Source organism: Agelaius phoeniceus, unplaced genomic scaffold (assembly GCF_051311805.1).
Source record: "Agelaius phoeniceus isolate bAgePho1 unplaced genomic scaffold, bAgePho1.hap1 Scaffold_311, whole genome shotgun sequence".
NCBI classification, from domain to species: domain Eukaryota; kingdom Metazoa; phylum Chordata; class Aves; order Passeriformes; family Icteridae; genus Agelaius; species Agelaius phoeniceus.
This window is the reverse complement of record NW_027509936.1, coordinates 43,224-53,796: the sequence shown is the minus strand read 5'-3', so window position 1 is coordinate 53,796 and position 10,573 is coordinate 43,224. Positions and strand designations below refer to the sequence as shown.

General features: G+C 53.7%; 1 long non-coding RNA gene across 1 annotated transcript; it reads right to left on the bottom strand.

Annotated features, from left to right (window-relative positions):
• On the bottom strand, positions 1–2,952 carry LOC143693149 (uncharacterized). The gene is made up of 3 exons (XR_013180660.1): positions 2,053–2,952; positions 388–585; positions 1–259 (listed from the first exon to the last, which is right to left on the bottom strand). It is a non-coding gene; the product is annotated as an uncharacterized LOC143693149 (long non-coding RNA).
• Positions 2,953–10,573: the final 7,621 nt, after the last annotated feature.

Sequence of the window (10,573 nt, the reverse complement as noted above, 5' to 3'; positions counted from 1 at the left end):
CCCATTTTTTTCTTTTTTTTTATTTCAACTAGCTTCCTTTATTAGCTAGAACCAAAGATTTTGCCAGGGCTGTAAAAACAACAACTTCTTTTTCTTCTTCTCCTTCTGAAATGTCCCTTCTCCTTCCCAAATTCCTTACAACTTCCGAGTTTGAATCCAAGCAAAAAGCAAAATTCATGCACTTGTGAGTCCGGTGCTCCTGTCAGATTCTGTCTCACTCCACATCTTCTTACACTTTCAGTCTGAACGCTGTCCTGCCCTGATGGGTTTGACAGAAGAATTGGCACATGTTAAGAGAGCATTTCCCTTCCTCCCTCCCTCCCTCCCCAGAGCTGGTTTCCTTAGCGCATTTCAATCGATCCCAAGCCCGCAACGATGTGCGCTCACCTCAAGGCTCACAGCAAGCACGCAGCAGCTCAGGCTGACTTGGCTCCAGGGCTCCGTGCCTTAGATAGCTGAGAAAACTTCCCATGAACCTCTGTTCCAAGACATTGGAAGGCAAACTCAGCTCCGTCTCAGCGTCTCGGTGGGAGGCGGGAGCACATCTGGCTGAGCCAAAAAAATCCCTTCTTGGGCGGCTGCACTCTGCCAGAAAGGGGAAACACGTGCTAGTGAACAGCAGCTCAGAAACAATTCTTTTCTAATGTTACCTGCTCTACTTGACTGCTCGCTAACACAAGTCTCATTTTACCATTGCAGGGAGAAGGCTGTAGGAAAATGTCTGATGAGCAGCCACAAAAGGCCTCACTCCCTGCTACACAGCCTGCAACAACCTCGGCAGAGCGGAGCAGCCAAATCACCGCGCTCTCCTTGCCGTGGGCAAGGGTAGAAGATGACTGGGGGAGGCACATAAAAAGAAGGGAAACGCTCCTATAAATGCACAGCCATTTGCTTTCAGAAGCCCAGAGGTCAGGATCTTCTCTAGGAAGCCAGACGTGACATGATATTTCTAAGATTTTCTTCTTCATCGAAGGAAATGTACGTACATACCCACTCTTACAAACGTACCTACGGTTCTGGGGTTTTTTTTCTTCTGAAGCTCCAAGAATGATTTCCCACCTTGATTCATTCAGAAGAAACGGCCCCTGTGACTCAGGTCAGAAGGGCGGCCTGCGTTTTTGATCACGACAGCTTTTGGCTTTACCCTGTGAGCAGGAGCAGCCAGAGCTGAGGCTCAGCAGAGGCTGACCCCGGCCAGCCCCTTCCTCCCTTCCCTGTGTGTCACAATGACTTCCAGGCAGAAGGATGCAAAGCAGGTTTGTGTCTTTTCTCTTCAGTGCCAAGAGGTAAAAGATGTAGGCTTTGAAATAACTAATGACCCTCTCTTGGAACTCTCCCAAGGACAGTTTGAAAGCAAAGACAGAAGATTGCTGCTAAATCCATATGGGATAAGGATGAGAGCAGCAAGGATCCGAGGCCAGCAGCGTTGCCAGGCAGTGTCACGTCCCTGCCACCTTGTGACAAGGCACACAGCTGCAAAGCCCCAAAGCCTGCAAGCCCTGGAGCTGCCGCACGGATGGACCTGGTTCCCTTCCCAGGTGCCCAGAGGGACACCCGAGGGCAGGTGTCGTCCCCCGCCCCCCGAGGGCGCACCCAGAGCCCCGGGCAGGGACGGAGTCACTGACGGCTCTCTGGGGACGAGACCCTCCCTGCAGGTGACACCGGCTTGTCCTCTCCCTGTGGCACAGGGACCTCCAGGCTCTAGGACCAGCCTCATTTTGTCAGCATCCAGGTGCTGTGCTAGAGCCAGAGGGGTCAAGGCTTTCCAGAACCATAGGATCCGTAGGATCCTTGCGGTTGGAAAAGCCTTCTAAGGACATCGAGCCCAGCTGCTGCCCCCCCAAGTCAGGTCCCTAAACACCACATCTTGACATCCTTGACATGTCTCCAGGCATGGGGACTTTCCTGGGCAGCCTGCTCCTACGCCTCAGCACCCTTTCAGGGAAGAAATTTTCCCTCCAATCCAATCTAAGCCTTCCCTGCTGCAAGTTGAGGCCATTTCCTTTTGCCGTGTCACTTCTTACCTGGGAGACCTCGGTACTTCAACCTTACCTGCTCCTTCCCTAGGCGGTCTCTGGCTTGGCTGGAGGAGAGGAGAAACACTCCCACCACAGGAATGGCAGCTCAGGAGGTCCCACACCAAGGCCAGGGGGAGCAGCCGTCCTCGCCAGAGCTCGCACGTCCCTTCTTCTCAGAGATTGGCTCTGCTTTTCCTCCCGGGCAGATCTCTGCTGAGTGCTTCACACTTGCCTGTTTGGAGGAGGGGGGGAAAAGAGGTTAGCCAAGTTTTTTATCCAGACTTAGCTGCTGGCTTTGCCTCCTCCTGACTTCCTTCTGCTAAGAAAACAGCTGCCTTTGGACTTCTAGGGGCAACTTGCACGTCATGCCTGAAAAGGAACTACAGAAAAGCGCCTCATTTATAAAGCCTCAGCCAAGAAGACAGACAGCCATGGCAGGCACCAGGCCAGCTCTGCTCCTCCTTCAAGTTGTTCCCAAAGCTGCTGGAAGAACTGAAGGCTACTTTGGCCTTCCATTGCTCTGCTTGTCCCGAGAAAGAGCTTTGAGTGTTGTTACCCCTCCAGAAAGGAAGGGCCTTTCTGTCTCACACGCTCGGTGACACAAGGCTACGCAGCCTCTGCTCCAGGTGGGAAGGGCTTCCTTCCTCCTCTGGCACCTGGCTGGCACAGGGCACAGGTTGCTCAGAGGTCCCGGGGCTGCCCCACCGCTGCAAGTGCTCAAGGCCCGTCGGTGCTCTGCGATGAGGCTCTGAGCAAGCTGCTCGATGGAAGCACGTCCCTGCCCACGGCAGCAGCAGCCTTGGAATGAGGTGATCTTTAGAGCCCCTTGCAACCTGAATTCTTCCATGATTCTGGGAACTGAAAAAAGCGGGGAAAGAAATCTGTAAAGGTCACTAAATGCATCAAAGCACATCCCCATGGATCCAATCCTCAGCAGCCCATGCAAGGCAAGGTCAGAGCTCTCTGCCCACCGAAGACACGGCAAGCAGCACGGACCTTTCTCCCACTCTCCAGCACGGAGAAGTGGGAAGCCAGAGGGAGTCCGTCTGTTTACAGACACCGGAGGGCGGCGGGACGGGGCGGGGCGGGGCGGACGGTCTTACCTTGCAAAGCTGGCGGCAGAAAGGGCGGGCAGCGCCGCCGCCCCGCCGGGATTTTCCGGCCCGCCGTCGCTTCCTGGAGAGGCGCGTGTGCGGGCTCGGGGGGGGGTGCAGCTCCGTTCCGACGGCGTTCGCCCGCCCCCGCTCGCTGCCCCCGGCCCGCGGAGCGCTACGACCGCGCCTCCGCCGCCCGCCGAAAGCGGCCCCGCCGGGCCGCCCCCCCCCCCGGCCATTCTTCTCAGCCATCGTGTCCCTTTTGCACTCCTGAACGTCTTTCACCCCTCCCGGCCATTTACCGAGCCCGCCCCGCCCGCCCCTCGCTCCCGCCCCGCCCGCCCCTCGCTCCCGCCCCTCGCCCTTGCCTCGCTCGGCAGCCGCGCCCTTGCCCCGCCCCCGGCAGCCAGCGGCGAGGGGCAGGGCGCTGGCTCGGGGGGCTGCAGTACCGGGCTCTGGCCACACGGCGGCAGACTCCCGGGTCCGCGATATCCCCGCCCTTTTGGCCGCCATTTTCAGAAGGTCAAACAAACTCCCGCGACATTGGTGACACGCCACTCCCAACATGGCGGCGCAGAGAGGCCCCCTCGGCCGAGAGAGGCGGTTACTCACATGCCGGTCAGAAACACGCCAAAATACGCCCGCCCACGGCGCCGCTGACCCCACAGCCCATGTTGGGTACACCTAAAACGCCACAAAAATTCCGCCGGGGCTGCGCCGGCGTCCGTGTTCCGTGCAGGCAGTCCGCATAGACACACCAGGGTCCTCCGCTTTCCCGCCCTTTTGGCCGCCATTTTCAGAAGGTCAAACAAACTCCGCCACGCGCCACGCCCAAGAGGGCTGCCTGGCGGCGGCGGCGGGCTGCAGTACCGCGCTCTGCCCACAAGGCGGCAGCACTGCCGCCCACCCCAGCCGGGGGCGCCGCGCGCCTTGGGCCTGCGGGCGGCCAAGGCGGCAAAAAAGAACAGGGGCCATCCCCCCCAAAAACTCCTCTAAAAATAAATGCCAGAAACCTGCCTCTTACCAAACAAGAACCAAATAAGCCCCCTTTCTTTCATGCCTTCTTGAAATAAATTTGATAGTTCTAGTTTTCCTAGTTCTATTCACACGCATATTTAGACCGGACAGTGATGTGTTACGTCCTTTATACCATCTATTATGCCTATTCCTATTATCTGTATTTATTCATACTTTGTGGTTTTAGCAATATCATTATATATTGACTGTATATTTCTCGACTTCCATTTAGATTTCTATCATACTTTTATTCTTCCAAAAAAAATCCCATCTCTAACCAAACAAATACCAAAAAACCCTTCTTTTCAACTCTATTGAAATAGTTTTATATTTAGAGCTTGCATAATTAGATTCACTTTTATAGTCACCGTTTATACTGATGCATTCCATTCATCATTACATATCACATATCTATTATTCACATCATAGAGATAAATCATTATTTTTATCATGTACCAAATCTACTGCTACAACTTCTTTTTTCTAATATTTTCAATTTTTATATCCATCTTGATGTATTCATGAGATCTTTTTACAAGTAGATTTCTACCTTTCTATCATTTGTATTTGTAGTTTTTATAATAAAACCCCTGCTTTTGCCAAGTAAAAAACAAAACCATCCTTTCTTTTAAACTACTTTTAATAATGTTGTTGTATTTACAGTTACCATATCTATAATGTTTTAGATATTATATCATAGTGATGTACTAGATTTATAGCCGTTTCCTATAATATACCATCATAAGATCTATACGGTATCACTTGTATTACGTGTTGTATGGATTTATGTAACTTTACATTTACAATCCTTTAATAATTTGATCTATATATCTGCATAGATTCGCAACACATTTCTAGATTTAAAATTTCCTTTGAGCTGTGTTTATATTTAGCATCTCTATTGATATATCTATCAACATACACAATGCTCTTTGAAAAATACAATATCTTATTGGAATATATCATGACTTAAGTTACCTGTTAAATTTTAAATAGAGATCGAATAGATCAAAATGAAAGTTTATTCCCATTTCTACACATCTACTCGTTTTGTTTAAAGATAGCTATCCTTAGAATTTTACATTTAAAATCCAATTCCTAAATGCAATGACAAAACAAACAGCATCGAATTCCCACCAATGTCTTCCAAAACCATCAAGATACCTCCACCAGCCAAACGACTGCCAGCGAAAAAAACACACAACACTCTTTTCACTAACAGTTCTCATCACATCAGAAAAATGGAACCAAACGAAAAGAAAACCCTTGAGAAACACACGCAGCAAATCACAAAAACCTCTAAAAAAACCCAAACCAACTCGCTCAACTCCAATCAGTGCCACTGACCCTGAACGTTATTTTAAAAACTAACCAAAATTCTACATCTACACTAACTCAAAGAATAAGCAATACTCTGTCAAAAGAACTTTAGAAAGCGAACTAATGAACGAAATAGAAAAAAAACAAAAAATCTCAACCACTAAAAAATAAGAAAATAACTACCCAAAAAAAAAAAAAAAAACCCAACTTAAAAAGACCCACCATATAAATACCCACGTTCCCAAAACTAAAACTGATCAATAACCACCAAATACGTCAAAGGACAACAAGAAACCAAAAGAAAAAAAAAAACAAAAAAAACCAAAAAAAACCAAAAGAAAATACATTTGTAAAACAAAAGTCCCCCAAACCAAAGCAACTTTAATTTACCTCAAAAAAATTATTCCCAACTGAAGAATAAACGCATAGAGCCTCATTCGATCAAAATAAAAATACCACCCAGAAATAAACACAAAGCCGAAAGAGAAACGTAACCATTGACAAGATCTCCCAAATGATCCGTCACAATAAAACGTACACTACAATCAAACAAACCAAAGAAATAAAAGCCCTGGAAGACGAGAAACACAAACGCAATTAGAGAGATTTTAAAAACCCCGCCGCTATTAACGACACGACGCCACCTCGAACCCACCGAAACAAACGCTACACGCCCACGCTAATAAAAGCCACGGCGACAGAATTAAAATCCGAGCCGCTGCTTCACGCAACGACCCGTAGAAACCATTGCACGCCTTTAAAAACAGAATAGCCCGGCAAAAAAAATATCCGACTACGGAACTCGATTCAAACCAAACCTTTATCGTCACCACCCGAAGAACCGAGAACCGTACCGGTCAGGAAGAACGCCATAGCCCTTAGCGCACACCCACTGCGACCAGAACAAACCCGTGCGATCGATCCCTACAAAGCACCTCCGAACCACGACACCCAAGAACTTGCGGCAGCCCAACCGCGCGCTGCCGGCCCCGGACGGAGCGCGGCTCCCGGCGGCAAAGCGGCTCCTCCGGCGGCTGCTCCGGCGCGCAGGGGCGGCGCCGCCCCGGAGACCCCCCCGCCCCCGCCCGCTCCCCCTGCCCGGGGGGCCCCGGCGGCGCCCGAGCCCCGCGCCCGGAGCGGACAGAGCGGCCGGCACCGGCCGGGCCGGCGCAGCAGCGCCCGCGCCGCCTCTGCCGCCCTTGGCCGGCCCGGCGCCAGCTGCCCTCGGCTCCGCACGGCGGCTCGCACCGGCAAAGCGGCTCCGCCGCTGCCGCGCCAAATTCCCCGTGCGCCTCGGCACCCGCCCGGCCCGGGCCGGCAGCGCTCCCGAGCGGCAACGCTCCGGCCCGGGCCGCGGCCACAAGAAGCGCCCTCAAATGCAGCGGCACAGCCCGACTGCAGCCCTGCAAACGCCGCCAGAGCTGCGGCTTCCCGCAACTCAACCCCGAAACTGACGCCGCGGGCGGCGCTCACCTCGCTTCAACAAGGGCAAAGAAATGGCTTCTCCCCTTCAAGTTCATCCCCTAGGAGAGCAGAAAAGAAGGGGCTTTCCTCCAATGAAATCCTTCAAGCCATGTGCAAGGGGGGATTTTGACCTCCATTCAAACCCTTGCTAAGGAGGGACACCAGCGCTGTCCCCTCCATTTAAACCTTAGGATGATGAAAATGGGCTGGCTACCTTCAAATCAAAGCCATCCGATGACAACAATACTTTGCCCATTCCCGTTCAAATGGAACGCAGGGATTCCCTGTCACCCCTGGGATACCCCTAACAGCCGGGAAAAGGCAGCTTTTCCTTCAATCGACATCCTTGGAACCGCAAGCGAAAGCGGATCCCCCCTAGTTCAAACACAGACAATATTAGGAGAGTAGCTGCTTGCCTCTCCTTCATTTCTTTTGTCTTCACAAGCTCCCTTTTTGTTCCTGGGGAAGCGGGGAGGGGGGACTGCCAAGATCCAATTGAAAAGGGAAAGGACCAAAGTCCCCGCTCCAAATCCACACGCCCTCAGCCGTTCGGCTGCTGCTTCCCGGCGCAAAGATTCGTCCCTCGGCACCTCCTTGAAGCGATGCTCCGCGGATCCAAGCGCGTATCCAGGTGTTCGCCCAGACGCTGCCAGAAGCTCTCGCAGTCCTTCCATGAGACAGCCCCGGGAGCCCCCCCATGAACCCCTCTACTCAGCAGCTCCATGCAAAAGGCAGCTGAGGCGAAGCCTCCCCCTAAAACAGCCTCGCACCCCCCCCCCCCGGCAGGAGCCGGCCCCTCATCATCCTCACAGCTCACACCTGGCGCTGATGCCGCTCTCCAACAGCGCCTCTCCCCGTCCAGCACACAGCCCGCTTCTCACAGACACAGAGCCAACAGAAATCTGCTCCGGGTGCTGGCTGTTCTTAGTCCGTCTGCTTCCACAATTCAGACACGGACGTGCGCTGATGGCACTGAGGGAAAGCTTTCCAGTGCACAAAACTGTCATTCTGGTAGCACGCTTTGAGACGCCTGCAGAAAAAGCAGAATCAGCGCCGCCTCCTAAGAGCCCTGCTGAGGAACCCCGCCCTCCTTGGGACACCCCCAATGCAGCAGAGCTCGAAAAACGAGGGCAAAAGTCAAGCTTGGAGTGGAAAAAGACAATAGAAATACAGCAGCCTTTCAAGAAAGCCTTCACACAGTAATAGTGGGAGCCGGTCACATTTCTTCTTTCCTTGCTCTCTGGAATGACATCAATACGAAGTAAAAAACCCACACGAAACACAAGGCAGAGCTGGGATTTTACACGTCTTCCTTTTGGCTCTCGGGATGACAAGCGCCTCTTCCGGGACTGCGACACGCTTTGGGCGCTGGCAGAGAACGGAGGCAAAAGGTGCCAGAGAGCCCTTTCTATCGCCTTCAGCCCCTGCAGCTGTTCTGAGGGTTCCAGGGCACAGCTCGGTCCGTTCCTAGATCAAAACCTCACGGCAATATCTTCAGAACTACTACCCATCTCCAGTCGGAACCTTCTACATTCCTGTAAACAAATGAGTGCATAGAGAGGGTTTCTCCCCAGCTGAGTTTAGAGACCAATTCCTATTCTTTAGCAATACCTAGAAAACCGAATGCCTTGCCAGGTTTTAGCATCCTACACCCACTCACCCCTCCCTGTGCATTTGGTGGCAGCTTTGGGTCCCTCCGGGGGACGGCACCCAGCGTGACCCCCGCCCCTCGCCCGCCCCCCACCTGCTCCTGCACCGCCGTGGGGCTCCCTCTCCCGGGCACCTTGGGGTGCCCCCAACGGCATCAGAGCCCCGAGTCTTCACCCCGCCTTTCCCTGACCCCCAAAGAAGGCTCCGAACGAATCCGACTGCCCCGGACAGCAGCGCAGCGCTTCCCCCAAGCCCTTCCCACACGTGCATGGCCCCAGCAAGGGATTCTGCTGCAACAAGAAAGGGGGGGCAGCCCCCAGAAGGCTTGAGGTTCCTGCCCAGCCTCGCTGTCACGGGCCAGGGGCAGCGAGAGAGGGAGCGGCACAGACGGCGGGGACGGCCCGGCACGGAGCGGGGGCCGCTCTCAGCGCGATGCCGGCAAAGCCGCAGCTCCGGCGCTGTCGGCCGCGCTGCTTGAGCGGCACGGGGGGATCCGCCGAGAGCCTCCGGCCCCGCGCGGAGACTCCCGCAAGGGCCCAGGGGCGCCGGGCTCCGGCCCTCGGGGCTTTATTCTCCGGCAGCCCGAGCCCCGCGGCTGCGGGGCAAAGAAGGAAAGGGGGCACGGGAAGAGAGGAGCGAGAGCAGGGCACGACAAAGGGCGGCGAGGGAGCTCGGGCTGTGCAGGAAAGCGGCACGGGAAGGGAAAGCCCGGGACGAGGGTACACGGAGGCTGGGCAGAGGAAGGAGACAGGGGGAACAGAAGGGAGTAGCGGGCTAGGGACAGGACAGGAAGGAGCCGGCTTTGCGGGGGGAGAGGGAATGGGGGAAAGGGAGCGAGAGAAGGCGAAGACGGGGAGAAGGAAGGAGGGCTAGAGAGAGGGACAGGCGGGGAAGCCTCCCAGAGCCCCGGCTGCACCCCGAGCCCGGCCCGGCGCCTCGCCCTACCCGGGATGCTGCGGCGCTCGGCGGAGCTCGGCTCGCTCCGGAGACGCTCGGCTCGAGTCGGCTCTTGGCGCCTCTACTCGGCTCTTGGCGCCTGCATTCGCCTCTTCGGCTCCGCTCGCCTCGCCTCGGCTCCCCGACGGCGGGCGGGCAAGCGCCGCCGCCTCCCGTTCAGCTCGCCCGGCTCGGGGCTCTCCCGCTGCCGCGTCCCGCGGGTGGCCCGGCCACGGCGCGGACACGACCGGGAGCGCGGGCTCGGGCAGGAGCTCATTAGGCTGGGAGCGCACTGGCGCTAAGCAGCGCGCACGAGAGCAGCAGGCTCGCTTCGCCTGAGCTCGGCTCGCTTCGCTTCAGGCAGCCTCGGAAGCCTCGCCTCGGTTCGCTCGAGGCCCTCAGGGTCGGCCGCTCTCGCCTTGCTTCGGCCGAGCTCGTGCGATTCCCCCGAAGGCGGCGGCGTTCGGTTGTGTTTTTAGAAATAGCCTCTCTACAGTTAGATTTATATTTCTAGAATACGTCTATTAATCCAAACAAAAACCCCATCTCTAACCAAATAAATACACGAAAACACCTTCTTTTAAACGGTATCGAAATATTTTTATACTTTGTGTAATTATACTCACATTTATATTTATCGTTTCTTTTGATGCAATCTATTAATAATTATCTATAATATCTATAAAATTCTAGACATGTATTTAAAGTATTATCTATATTATGTATCGTATCTACTGCTGCAACTGATTTTTTCTTCTAGTTTTAAACTTTATCTGTATGTATTTATGATATCTTTCTAGACTTAGATTTCTACCTTCATATTCTTTGTATTTATCATTTTTATCATCAAAACCCTGCCTATTGACAAGTTAAAAAAACCGCTTTCTTTAACGATCTAAAAAATATTTTTATATTTATAATTTTCCTATTTCTATTTATAATTTGCTCTCTAGTACGTGATAACATACCTGCTCCTGCACCGCAGTGGGGCTCCCTCTCCTGGGCACCTCGGGGTGCCCCCAGGGGCATCAGAGCCCCGCGTCTTCACCCCCCCCCCCCCCCCCGCCCCCCTTT